Genomic DNA, 12,380 nt, shown 5'->3' on the forward strand with positions numbered 1-12,380 from the left:
GACACACCAAGCATAGACACTAATTTGTTGAACTTATCGTCACATAACGGTTTGGTCATTATATCAGCAAGCATATTGGTGGTGCTACAATATGTTAAAGCAATGAATCCTTTCTGTATATGATTCCTTACGTGGTGATATCTCACGCTTATATGCTTCGTACGTTTGGTGTGTGCCTCTGATGTTGCCATCTTAATGCATGTTTGGTTATCCTCATAAACAGTACTAGGCAATTTTATTTCCATGCCCACTTCTTGCATGAGCATCTCGAACCACTGTAGCTCATTGCACGCGCTAGATAGACCGACATATTCGGCCTCTGAGCTAGAGGTGGCCACTATTGCCTGCTTCCTACTGCTCCAGTCAATCACTGACCCATGCAACATCACGACTATGCCAGTGGTTGATTTGCGGCTTAACAGTTCGCCTGCATGGTCAGCGTCCACGTAGCATTCCAAACCCCCTTGGTTTTTCACAGAAAGTAGTAGACCCTTTGTTCTCGTGCCTTGTAGGTATCGCAATACCCATTTCACTCCTTGCCAATCAGCCTCAGAAGGATTTTCCACCTTTCTACTAAGAATGCTGACCGCATTACAAATATCTGGACGTGAGACTTTTACCAGGTATTGTAGTTTCCCAAGTACCCGTCTGTACTGAGCTGGGTCTGCAAACAATGTCTCCTTTATCTCCTGCTGGAAGGTTACAGTCATGGGGGTCTGGACTGCTTTACAATCTAGCATTTTACATTCCTCCAGGAGCTGTTTTATTTTCCCTTCTTGGCTTAGCATTATGCTGCCATCAGCAGCGTGCACAATGTCTGTTCCCAAATAATGTGTCACGGGTCCCAAGCTCTTAGTATCCACCTGCCTGCACAGGCAACCATGGAACTCTTGTTCCTCCTGTTCATCCTGATATATATACAGTATGTCGTCAACATAAACAGCACAATATGTGGTTTGTGCTCCCTTCACCTTGACATACACGCATGTGTCTGTTGTGCAGCGCCTGAAACCCATTCCCTGCAACACCTTATCAAGTTTTTCATTCCAACATCTGGCACTTTGGCATAATCCATATAGTGACTTGTTTAGTTTGCATACTAGCCCCTGCTTTACTATAAAGCCAGGAGGTTGTTCCATATAAATCTCCTCCTTCAAGTCTCCGTGCAGAAAAGCTGTGCTGATGTCATAATGATTAATCCTCATATTCTTCATTGCTGCTATCTTTAACAAAACACGCACAGACTCATGTTTCACGACCGGGGCGAACACTGCATCATAATCTGTTCCATATTGTTGGGTAAACCCTTTAGCCACTAATTGAGCCCTGTATCTGTGAACCTCCCCCGCACTGGTTCGTTTTCTTTTGAAGACCCATTTGCATCCTATGGCCTTTTTTCCTATGGGGAGATTTTCTAAAGTCCATGTGCCATTGTTCTCCATGGCTTGCAACTCCTCTTGCATAGCCACCTGCCATTTGGTCTGTTCAGCCAAGGGCAGTCGCCTGATTTCATCTATTGAGGATGGATCCTCTTGTGCCATCACAGGCACCGTCAGTTTAGCAGTGAACGCTGAGGGTGGGCAAATTACATTTGCACTCACTAAGCCCTTTCTGTCACCCTCCTCAGGCCTTATAGCCAGCTTGCTGTGACTATCTCTCTTCCTCATCACATGCATGTTTATGTGAAACAGTGTTTTATTCAGGTATCCCTGTAAGCAAATCTCATTCCCCTTTTTCACAGTACATTTCCCATTAGCAAAAGTTACAACATATCCCATGTCATTTAACTTCTTAACTGACAATATATTGCTTTCTAACTGAGGCACATACAAAACATCTGTAATTATTGTTTGTAGCTTACATAATTTCAGTGTTCCACATCCCAAAACGTCCCGTGATGATCCATCAGCCAAACTTACAGTCTCCGTCACAGCTTTCAAAGTATGAAACAAGTTCTTATCTGTGACTAAACAATGGGTCGCTCCACTATCCAGCACCCATAATGTGTTTTCAGATTTATGAGCCTGTCCACTCACTAATTGCACGCTTGATTGCTGCCAGCCTCGGCCTCTCCGCTTGGCTGCACAGTCTCTTTGAAGATGAGTTCTTGCACCACAGGAATAACAGGCTTTCAGTCTATTCCCTGTGTCTTTGAAGTACGTTTCTTTACGTCCCTTCGACTCCTTTGGCTCCATCTTTTCGGCCTCTTTTCTGCGTTCCCACTCCTCAAGCAATTTGCCCGTCACATACTGTTCCGTCAGATCTGCGTCACGCATGGCTTCCATCGACGTTACAAGAGAGTCCCACTTTTCATCCAGTGATGACAGGATTATGTACACCCTTTGAAGCTCCGTGTACTCCACATGCCTCTCCCGCAATTCTGCAAACAGCCGCCTGAATTCCATCAGATGCTCAGACATCGAGCTACCTTCAGCCAGTCTCATCTGATAAAGCCGTCTCACCAAAAATATTCTGCTTCCCGCTGTTTGTCTCACATGAACCCCATGCAATACTGTCCACATGCGTCTGGCTGTATTTTCGTTCTGTATATATAATAACAGAGAGTCTGACACTGCCAAAATAATATAAGCTCTTGCCTTTTCGTCTTTTCTTGTCCATGCAAGTTGAGGAGCTGCCAGTGGGGCTGCATCAATCACCTCCCAGAGGTCTTCTTTTGTAAGGAACGCCTGCATACGAAGTCTCCAGCTGGCGTAATTCTTCTCTGTGAGTTGTTCCAGAGGCATACCAGCTGATAACGCAACAGCCATCCTTCAGCACACTGCTGCTCACCTCTCCAACACACGGCCACGTCTCCAGGCTTCTGTCTGGCTTGTTTTCGGCTAGAAACTTTCTTTATTCTGGGCTTTAGGCTGGGCAGGCTGGGAAGGCTGGGCCCATAACCCCTGTTGTCCTGCGAAAGTAGCGTTGCACAGTGCCCAGAAAAAGACTAGAATCAGGTTAGCCAGAGAACAGACAAACCAAGGCAGTCGAAAGATTTAAGAGGCTTTATTTCCACTAGCCTGTTCAGTACACGAATTCCAGCTCTCTCTCACTCCTCTCTCAGCGTTCTACTGCACACACCCCCACCGAGGTTTCGGTTTCCTTGCCAGAAACATCTGCTCCCTTGGCCTTGGCTATTCTCTCCTGCTGGATTAACCCAATAATCACTGGTTCTCCACAGTCTTTATGGAACACATACATCACATACTCCTGAGTGGTACAACAGAAACATGCATTTTGGGGCTGGGGCCCTTGCATGAATAAAGTAGCAACGGGCAGAGGAGAGGTTAAGCACCAATTACTTCTTCTATACATATTATATAATTTCTCCAGAGTGGCTTGTCCTGAGGGGAACTCTATTGCACTTTAGTGAGTTCCTTCTGAAGCATCCATGTAGATATCACAATAAGGTTTGTGGTCCTTTCTTCTCACCTGAACTGTATTCTGTTCATCTATGATTTGTTACTCTTCTCTCTGATATTGTAAATAAAGGACTTACCAGCAAAACAGCCCATTAGCTGAGGAAGCTGAGACTTCTTGACTTAAAACACAAATCTTGACCTAACAGAGCTTCTATTTTGCATGCTGCTCAGCACCCAAGGATAGATTGTTTATTTCAGATTCTCATGGAAACATCTGGAGCCATTTCAATGGAAATCTCCACTGAATGAGAGTAAATGCAAATCATTTGCTTATTTCAAAAGAAGACTCTGCTTGTACTGCACTGTTGTTCATTAGATCAAAGAGACCCATTCAGATACTGGGCAGAGAATAGACTGGCTCATGAAATAAGGGTGGAAAAATTAAGCCTCTAAAAATATCTACATTTAGGAGTCTCATTTTACAATTAAGTAAATACTTCTGAAAGTATCATTACCTACATTGCAGTATGGCAGAATGGAACTGGGAACATTTTAATATGTTACACAGAAAGTCAAAGAAACAGATTAATCTAACAATAACCAGCTACAGCCTTTCTTGAAGTAAGCCTATTCATTTGGAACAGCTGGCAAATTAGGATTGTTTCAAAAGGCATTAGGGGACAGAGCTCTGTTGACGGTTGTAATATGGCATAAACTTTCATTTATGCAGCAAGGGAGTTTGCAAAGTATTCATGTCAGTAATAACTGTTAGCTATGCACAGTATATGAAATGCAGAGCAATTATTTTCCTTTCTTCCATCTTTCCATGCATTTCAAATCATTCCTATACTCCCTTTTGGAGATAGATGAGAATCCTGCTTGACTGCTTTTATATTTATACACACACATGCCCCTATCAACATTCCAGTAACTCAAATTCTTTTTCAGTTACTTAAAAAAACTGTATGCTATGATGAAGGAATCCTAAAATTCATGGTAAAACCTTTAAATGAACAAAGCTTACATCATGGCTGACCTAAGGGCCAAAATTAAATTACATGTAACCCTCAGTTGAGTAGAGTTTACCACATGCAGGTTTTTTGTTTGCTTGACAAAATGCAGCTGCAGAAGTCCTGTTCAGGCCTTATGCTTCAATGAAAAGTAAACACGTGAGGAACATTCCTGTATATGCCAGGCCCTGCATGCTCCACTCCGATCTTCACATGTTGAATGGGAGGTTCTGAAGGGCACTTCTTCATGTGTTTGATTAGACATGTTTAAAAGCGATCAGGGATCCTTCATTATCAGTGTTCCTGGTTGCATGGAGGCTTCCAGGCATGTTCGCACCTTGGGTTCACATCTGAACATGCTTAGAAGCCTCTTCAGCCTTTCCTACTTGAGGTTGGGGCTGGAGCCGATGGGAGCCACCACGTGCAACTCCATTGGAAGTGTGGTGGGAATTATACCCTACACCTACTAGTTGTGTTTACTAGGGCTATGCACCAGATTTGGCAGAGGCCAGAGCCAAATTGGGTCTATTCAAAGGATCTGGAGCCTCTGATGACTCGAGTCAGGTTGAGACAGGCACAGATAGTTATGGGTCAGATTGGATGACCCAGAGTGATCTGGGGCTGTCAAGGGGTTGGGCATCAGGCAGGAAAAAGAGGCAGACATGAGGTGGAAAACCCACAAAAAGGCAAAGACCAAGAATGCAGGCCCAACACTGTGGCTCTCCTTCCTGTCTGAATGCCGCCTCACAGAATCAATGCCTCCACTCAACAGCTATTGAACCAAAGTAGTGATCCTGTAGGTGCTGCTTTCCCTGAAGGGAAGCTGCTTCCAGAGAAGCTCCATGCAAAACGGCTGTCTCCACTCATCAACTGTTGAATGGAGTGAGAGATTCTGCAGGTTGTGGGTGCTGCTTTCTCGGAAGGAAAGTCACTTGCAAAGCAGCACCACACAGGAGTGCTCACTCCATGCATCAGCTGTTGAGCCAAGGGAATGATCCTGCAGGGTGCAGGTGCTGCTTTTCAAGGGGCTTTCCTGAAGGAAAGCTGCTTGCAAAGCAGTACCACACAGGATTGCTCCCTCTGATCAATCATCAGCTGTTGAATTCTGCAGAGAAAACAGATGCTGCTTTGCAAGGCAACTGGCTCCAACTCTCAGTCAGGAGGCGGAGGTGGGGAGATATAACATCTCCTTCCCCTGCCAACCTCCTGGGTGTATGTTTAATTAAGGGTTTTTTTACCCTAATTAAACACTAGGCCCACCCCCAAACTTATTCAGGAGTGGTTATGAGATGGGGCAGGTGTTTCTGATGCCCCCACCAATCAGAGCCATGGGGCAGATTGGGGAGAGGGCTTTGCACAGCCCTAGTGTTTGCATTCCTTGTTCAGGTATAATGCCTGAGCAGGGCTAGAGTCTGCAGATTAAAGTGGACAAGCAGTACAAAAATTAATCTTAACTGTTTCCCCTCATGCTACTTTCCCACAGAAATAGTCTCCCTCTAGTCACTTCTTGCCCCACAAGGACTTTTCTCTCTTTTATTGTGCAAAGCAAAACAGCAATAGCAAACAGCTGGAGGTGACTTATACCAGGGCAGGTAATGAGTGCACTCAGTTCATGCTGAGATATGTCTCTGAAAAAGTTGTGTCTTGCCTTTTTCCCAAGGAGGTCAGTGTACCGTAGAGGAAGTTCCCAGGCTGTCTTCCATTCAGATAGTGTTAACGTCTAGGGGCTTTTGCAGCAGTCCGTCAGGTACTTTCAGTCCATTCTGGAAGTGCCCTAACATATCAGCAGACTGGTGAACAGTATTTAGCACACTGACTTATGTTAGATGTATTGCAATCAGTAAAAGGGCTCAGCTGAACATTTCTTCATGGAGCTTTTTCAGATTAACATCAGATATCATGGGGAAGGTTGAAAAGTGCTGTTACTATGCTTGCTTGGTACACATATCTGCAGACGGATTCTCCGTGGTCAGGCAATGTGCCATTCAGAAGTACAAATGACTAGAGGAATTTACCTCAGATTTACATTAGGGGAACTGTTCTCCGCTGCATCCTCATCTCTGTCCTGGAGGACAGGCTGCTAATTCTCCAAAACCAAATAGTTTACTCTGAAATCAAAATACCAGAAGGATACAAACATGGCTAATTTTTGGATTTTTTTCTAGGTAGTGGAGTGCCCATTTAAGGCACTCAAGGGAGAAATGATGAGATCACAGCTTTCCAGAAATTAGAAAATATCACAAAAGAACATTTAAATTGCTATCTGTTAAAGACCGTCCAAGATGAGACACCCCAGCTTCAATTCCTTCTTTCCCCCCTATGCTTTTTTCCTCATGCCCCCACTGGAGTTTTCCCCCCCTTCCTACAATTTTCTTCCTCCCCACAAAAGTTTGGTATCTACACCCTTGAACCATTGACTTCTTCTTCAGTATCCCCAACAAAACATAAACAAGATCAGTTATGCTCATATTCTTCCTCTTTAAACCCATTCTGCTTTTCTAAGTCCTCCCACAATTCCCCCTCCTCCCACCTTCTCCTCAGTGCCTGGAGGTATACTGTACAGCTCACCCTCATCCTCCCTTCTTAAGGGGATTGGGGAAAAGGGCATAGGAGGGGAAGAAGGAACTTCAGGGGGAAAGGAACTTAAAGGAATTCTGGCATACCAGCTTAGAAGAAAGCTTCTTGCATAAAAGAGTGTTCCTGGAAATGTGATTTCAAGGCCAGAAGAGGCTATTGTTGAACAAAGAATATTGCAATAGAAACTACAATACTTCTTGGAGTAGGCATGGGAAATGTCAGAGTTCTTATAGAAAATTAATGAGTGGTACTGTGAAGCTTTGATTCAATTAGGACCAGAGGAAGGTACTCATATCTTGAAAAAAGTGATGTGGATGCCAGCACCAAATAGCTGCCATGGTTAAAAAAGAAGAAGAAAGTGATGGTACCATCACAAAAAAGCTCCAAACACACATTCCAATGAAATGTTTCACATCTATGACCCTCTACGAATTGCTGTAAGCAATTCAGCCAATCTTTCTGTGTGTGTGGGGGGGGGAATATGATCAGAACTGGCAATAACACTATTATTTATTTGTAGTGATGATTATGACTTTACTACTTCATACTGTGGGTGAAGGATTGCATATTTATGCAGTTCGAGAAGTAACACAATAGTGACATATCATGTACAGAAAGACACTTTTTTTTACACGAGGGAACATTCAAACATCAAACCGTAATTGCAATCTAAAGTAGTACTTTATCAAGCCAATTCTAACGTGAATATTCCAAAGTGTGCAATTTGGTGGTGGTTTACTGTATGTTTGGTGCTACTCACATCTTCTTTAAATTTGCTTGGTTCACATGACGTTACCAGCAAACAGAAGCTATTATGTAGTTTGCCCCCTATAGATCTGTATTAACCCAACGTGCTGCTAAAATGAAAAGGGGAGAAAAGAAGTCTCCACTCCATTTCTCTAGTGGTTGCAGATGCTTTGCTCCAATGCTTTTAGGTGGGTGTGTCAATTGTTCTCTCCACACTCACTATCTCCTCCCTTCTGTCATTTTGTTTCCTGTGGGCTGACAAGCAACTTTTGGCTACTCTCCTCTGTTCTGCTGGCCTTTTTTATGTTGCTGCAAATGGTGTCTTTCTTTTCTTTCCCCCCTAACTTATATGCAAAAGCATAACACTGCTGAAATATAGATTTGTATTTCAGTTGTATCCTACCAACCATAGGCAGGGAAAACACAGATATTTGCACTTATGGGTTTTTTAAAGGAACCTACTACAGCTGGTAGAACAGACTGGTCACCTAGCAACCAGAGGGAGTGGAAATGGAAATGTATAATTAGAGGGTGGGGCCACAAGGAAACAGTGAGACTAATCCTTCCCAGAGGAATGCCGACTTGTGTGGATGGGAAAAAGCAATTGGCAGCTACCATTGAGCAGGAACTGCAGATGGTACAAATGAATAGCAAAGATGAAAGCAGTGAATTTACTATGAAGAAATGCTCCCATGTAGATGAGCCCTAGGACATATATGGGAAACCTATGGCCCTTTAACTCCCATAATCCTTGACCATCATCTAGCTTCGATGGGGCTGATGGGAATTAGTGGCAGCTGGTGGTCACTGGTGGACCAGATGGGACAGCTTCAGCTAAGTTGAGATGGTGCCAAGGGAGCAACATGTTCCAGGTTTCTCCCCATCCTCTTTGTTTGCAAAGATACTGTGGATGCTAGCATTGCAATCGTACAATTACTTAGCATCTAACTCAGTGGTGATGAACATCTGGCCATTTTGAGCAAACAACGCTCAGCTTTCCTGGGCTTGACATCATGTATGATATCAGGCACAGAAAAGTTCAAGCCGCAGGTAGAAGGCAGAAGAATCAGAAGTATTTTCAACCCTCTTTGTTGGGCCAGGAAATGTATCAAACTAATGACACAATATACAATGTTGGCTGGGTAGAAGGCACAGAGAATGATTTGCATTTTCATTACCTTCTTCTGACCTGGATGTGACCATTTGCCTTACTGCAGATCTCTGATTATTAAGGCATCTAGGTAAGTGCTGTCACACATTTAATGAGCTATCTCAATATTCAGCTCATTAACCCACTCCAGAAATGCCAATATGACTATTTGGCTCTCATAAATTTAAATGACCATCAAGTTATTCTGCCACTTTTTAAACATTTTAAGTAGGAAACATGGTTATTACAGAAACAAATAGTGCAAATTAACTATTTAATAAGAAAATGTGGATGCAAATATTAATACCACTGATGAAAAACTTATCTGCATAAACATTGAATGTGTTCATCTGCAAAGGAATTGTGTTCTTCTGATTCAGTTTGCAGAACAATATTTTAAACACATTCAGTCAAGAATGTAAGATACTGACTTTGTTTTGAAATTGTATGTTTTCCCAAAGCTAATTTGTGCAAAGTCTTCAAAGTGTCATTTTGGCTACTTTCCTGGGGACTATGAACACCTCACCAAAAGAGAGGATTTGAAATGGCTTATTTCAGTGACAAAGGCAACATTTGAAACACTGGGATTCAGCATTCATACCGTTGGCTAACTAATGAAGGTGTGATGCAGCAAATGAAGAAAAACAGCAGATTATTTTCAAGTTGTCTAAGTGGCTGGCTAGCTTGTGAAATTTGGAACTGACAGCTAAGAGAAAGCAGGCAGTTTGACCTATGGCATATGAAGTAATAATACTGCTAGGACTAGGGATGGAGAGAAATTCAGTTTGCATTCAGTTTGCAAATCTACCTAATTTGCACTTTCCAGAACAACACATGACCCGAAATGCAGCCGTCTTTTGGAATTCACGCTTCTCTGAAGTTTGTAGCACAGTTCTTCAACTAAGGTATGCTTACAAAAATGTATACACTAGGGGAAAGTGTGCACAAAAATACATATATTAATGAAAATAACATGCAAAATACATTATATTTGGGGAGATTCCTTGCAAAATATGTATATTAGGCAAACAAATCCATAATATATGTATATTCTGAGAAATTCACACTAAAATGTTGACAAATTTTCATGAGGACAATTTAAAAAAAATTAAACTGATGTGGAAATGTGGAGAACTGAACTTAAGGCTGGAAAAAATAAGAAAACAGAGAGAAACCAAAATTGAGGCATTCACTCACCCCTAGCTAGAATAACATTCAACAGGTCTTCCGAAAGGAAAGGACCTTATGGATGACAACTTAAGACTGGAATCTTTGGATAAAAAGAAAAAGGGGAAACTTGGTTAACTTACCACAATTAACATGGACACAAGAACTACCCATAGAGCAAAATGTAAGTTATTTATTTATTTATTTATTTATTTATTTATTGTATTTGTATACCGCCCCATAGCCAAAGCTCTCTGGGTAGTTTACAGTACCTAAAAACACTAAAAGCACATATACAAATTTAAAACACATCTTTTTAAACACAACTTAAACATTTAAAACAATTAAAAAACACATGCTAAAATGCCTGGGAGAAAAGGAAAGTCTTGACCTGGCGCTGAAAAGATAACCGTGATGGCGCCAGGCGCACCTCATCAGAAAGATCATTCCATAATTTGGGGGCCACCACTGAGAAGGCCCTCTTCTTGTTGCCAGCCTCCGAGCTTCCCTCAGAGTAGGCACCTGGAGGAGGGCCTTAGATGTTGAACGTAGTGTATGGGTTGGTTCATATCGGGAGAGGCGTTCCATCAGGTATTGTGGTCCCAATCCATGTAAGGCTTTATAGGTCAAAACCAGCACCTTGAATAGAGCTCGGAAACATACAGGCAGCCAATGCAAGTGGACCAGAATCGGTTTTATATGTTCGGACCGTCCCTGTTACCAATCTGGCCACTGCATTTTGCACAAGCTGCAGTTTCCAAACCGTCTTCAAAGGCAACCCCACATAGAGTGCATTGCAGTAATCTAATTTAGAGGTTTCCAGAGCATGGACAACTGAAGCCAGGTTATCCCTGTCCAGATAGAGACATAGTTGGGCCACCAACCGAAGTTGGTAGAAGGTACTCCATGCCACTGAGTCTACCTGTGCCTCAAGTGACAGAGATGGTTCTAGGAGAACCCCCAAGCTATGAACCTGCTCCTTCAGGGGGAGTGCAACCCCATCCAGGACAGGTTGGACATCCTCATCTGGTCAGAAGAACCACCCACTAGCAGCATCTCAGTTTTGTCTGGATTGAGCCTCAGTTTATTAGCCCTCATCCAGTCCATTGTCACAGCCAGGCACTGGTTCAGTACATTGACAGCCTCACTTGAAGAAGATGAAAAGGAGAAGTAGAGCTGCGTGTCATCAGCGTACTGATGGCAATGCACTCCAAAGCTCCGGATGACTGCACCCAACGGTTTCATGTAGATGTTGAACAGCATGGGGGACAGAACTGACCCCTGCGGAACCCCATACTGGAGAATCCAGGGTGCCGAGCAATGTTCCCCAAGCACCACCTTCTGGAGCTGACCTGCCAAGTAGGAGCGGAACCACCACAATGCAGTACCTCCCACTCCCAACTCAGCCAGTCGTCATGGAAGGATACCATGGTCGATGGTATCGAAAGCCACTGAGAGATCAAGGAGAATCAACAGAGTCCCACTCCCCCTGTCTCTCTCCCGACAAAGGTCATCATACAGGGTGACCAAGGCTGTTTCTGTGCAAAAACCAGGCCTGAAACCTGACTGAAATGGATCCAGATAATTGGTCTCATCCAAGAGTGTCTGGAGCTGGCCCGCAACCACTCGTTCAAGGACCTTGCCCAGGAATGGAACATTTGCAGGTGGGTAGATACAATTCACTCTAACAGTACAATCCTGTGCATGTCTACTGAAAATCAAGCCCCTCTGATTTACTCCCAAGTAAGTCTGTATAGGATTTCAGCCTTTATAAATTGAGAAGAAAGAGGATTGCAGTAATTATTCATAAGCTTTTGTGGACTCAAAATCTATTACCTCAGCTAATGAAAGCCACTTGGGTATCATTGGAGGCAATTCCATGAAGACATCTGTTCAATGTTTAATTGTGGTTAAACAAGAAAACAATATTATACCCATCTAAAATTAGCAGAGTAACTGAATGCAGTATCATAATGTGATAATACAACAAAATAGGGTGTGTTGTGTTGGATACTCTGCATAAAAACAATTGGGAGTGCCTGCTGATGGAGGAAGAGGATCTGGAGAGGTGAGCCATGAAGCCTCTTTGGCTTCTCTTGCCCCCAGAAATGTCTATCAGATTCCTCCCTAAAACTTACATGAAGACTGCAGAGGAGATGAAAGCTAAGAAAAACAGGGTGGGATATATGTTGTTTGTAATATGGCTATTTTATTGGGATAGCTTGTGCTTTTAATGTTTTAGCTACAGTATTTCAATTTGTTTGAGAGATATTTCTATTTTTATAATTAAAAGGGAGGGAAATTATGTGAAATATGAGAGGTTCAGAGAAAACAGCATTCTGAAACAAAGCCAATGGAGTTTTGGTT

This window comes from Rhineura floridana, chromosome 2 (genome assembly GCF_030035675.1).
Source record: "Rhineura floridana isolate rRhiFlo1 chromosome 2, rRhiFlo1.hap2, whole genome shotgun sequence".
Lineage (NCBI taxonomy): Eukaryota > Metazoa > Chordata > Lepidosauria > Squamata > Rhineuridae > Rhineura > Rhineura floridana.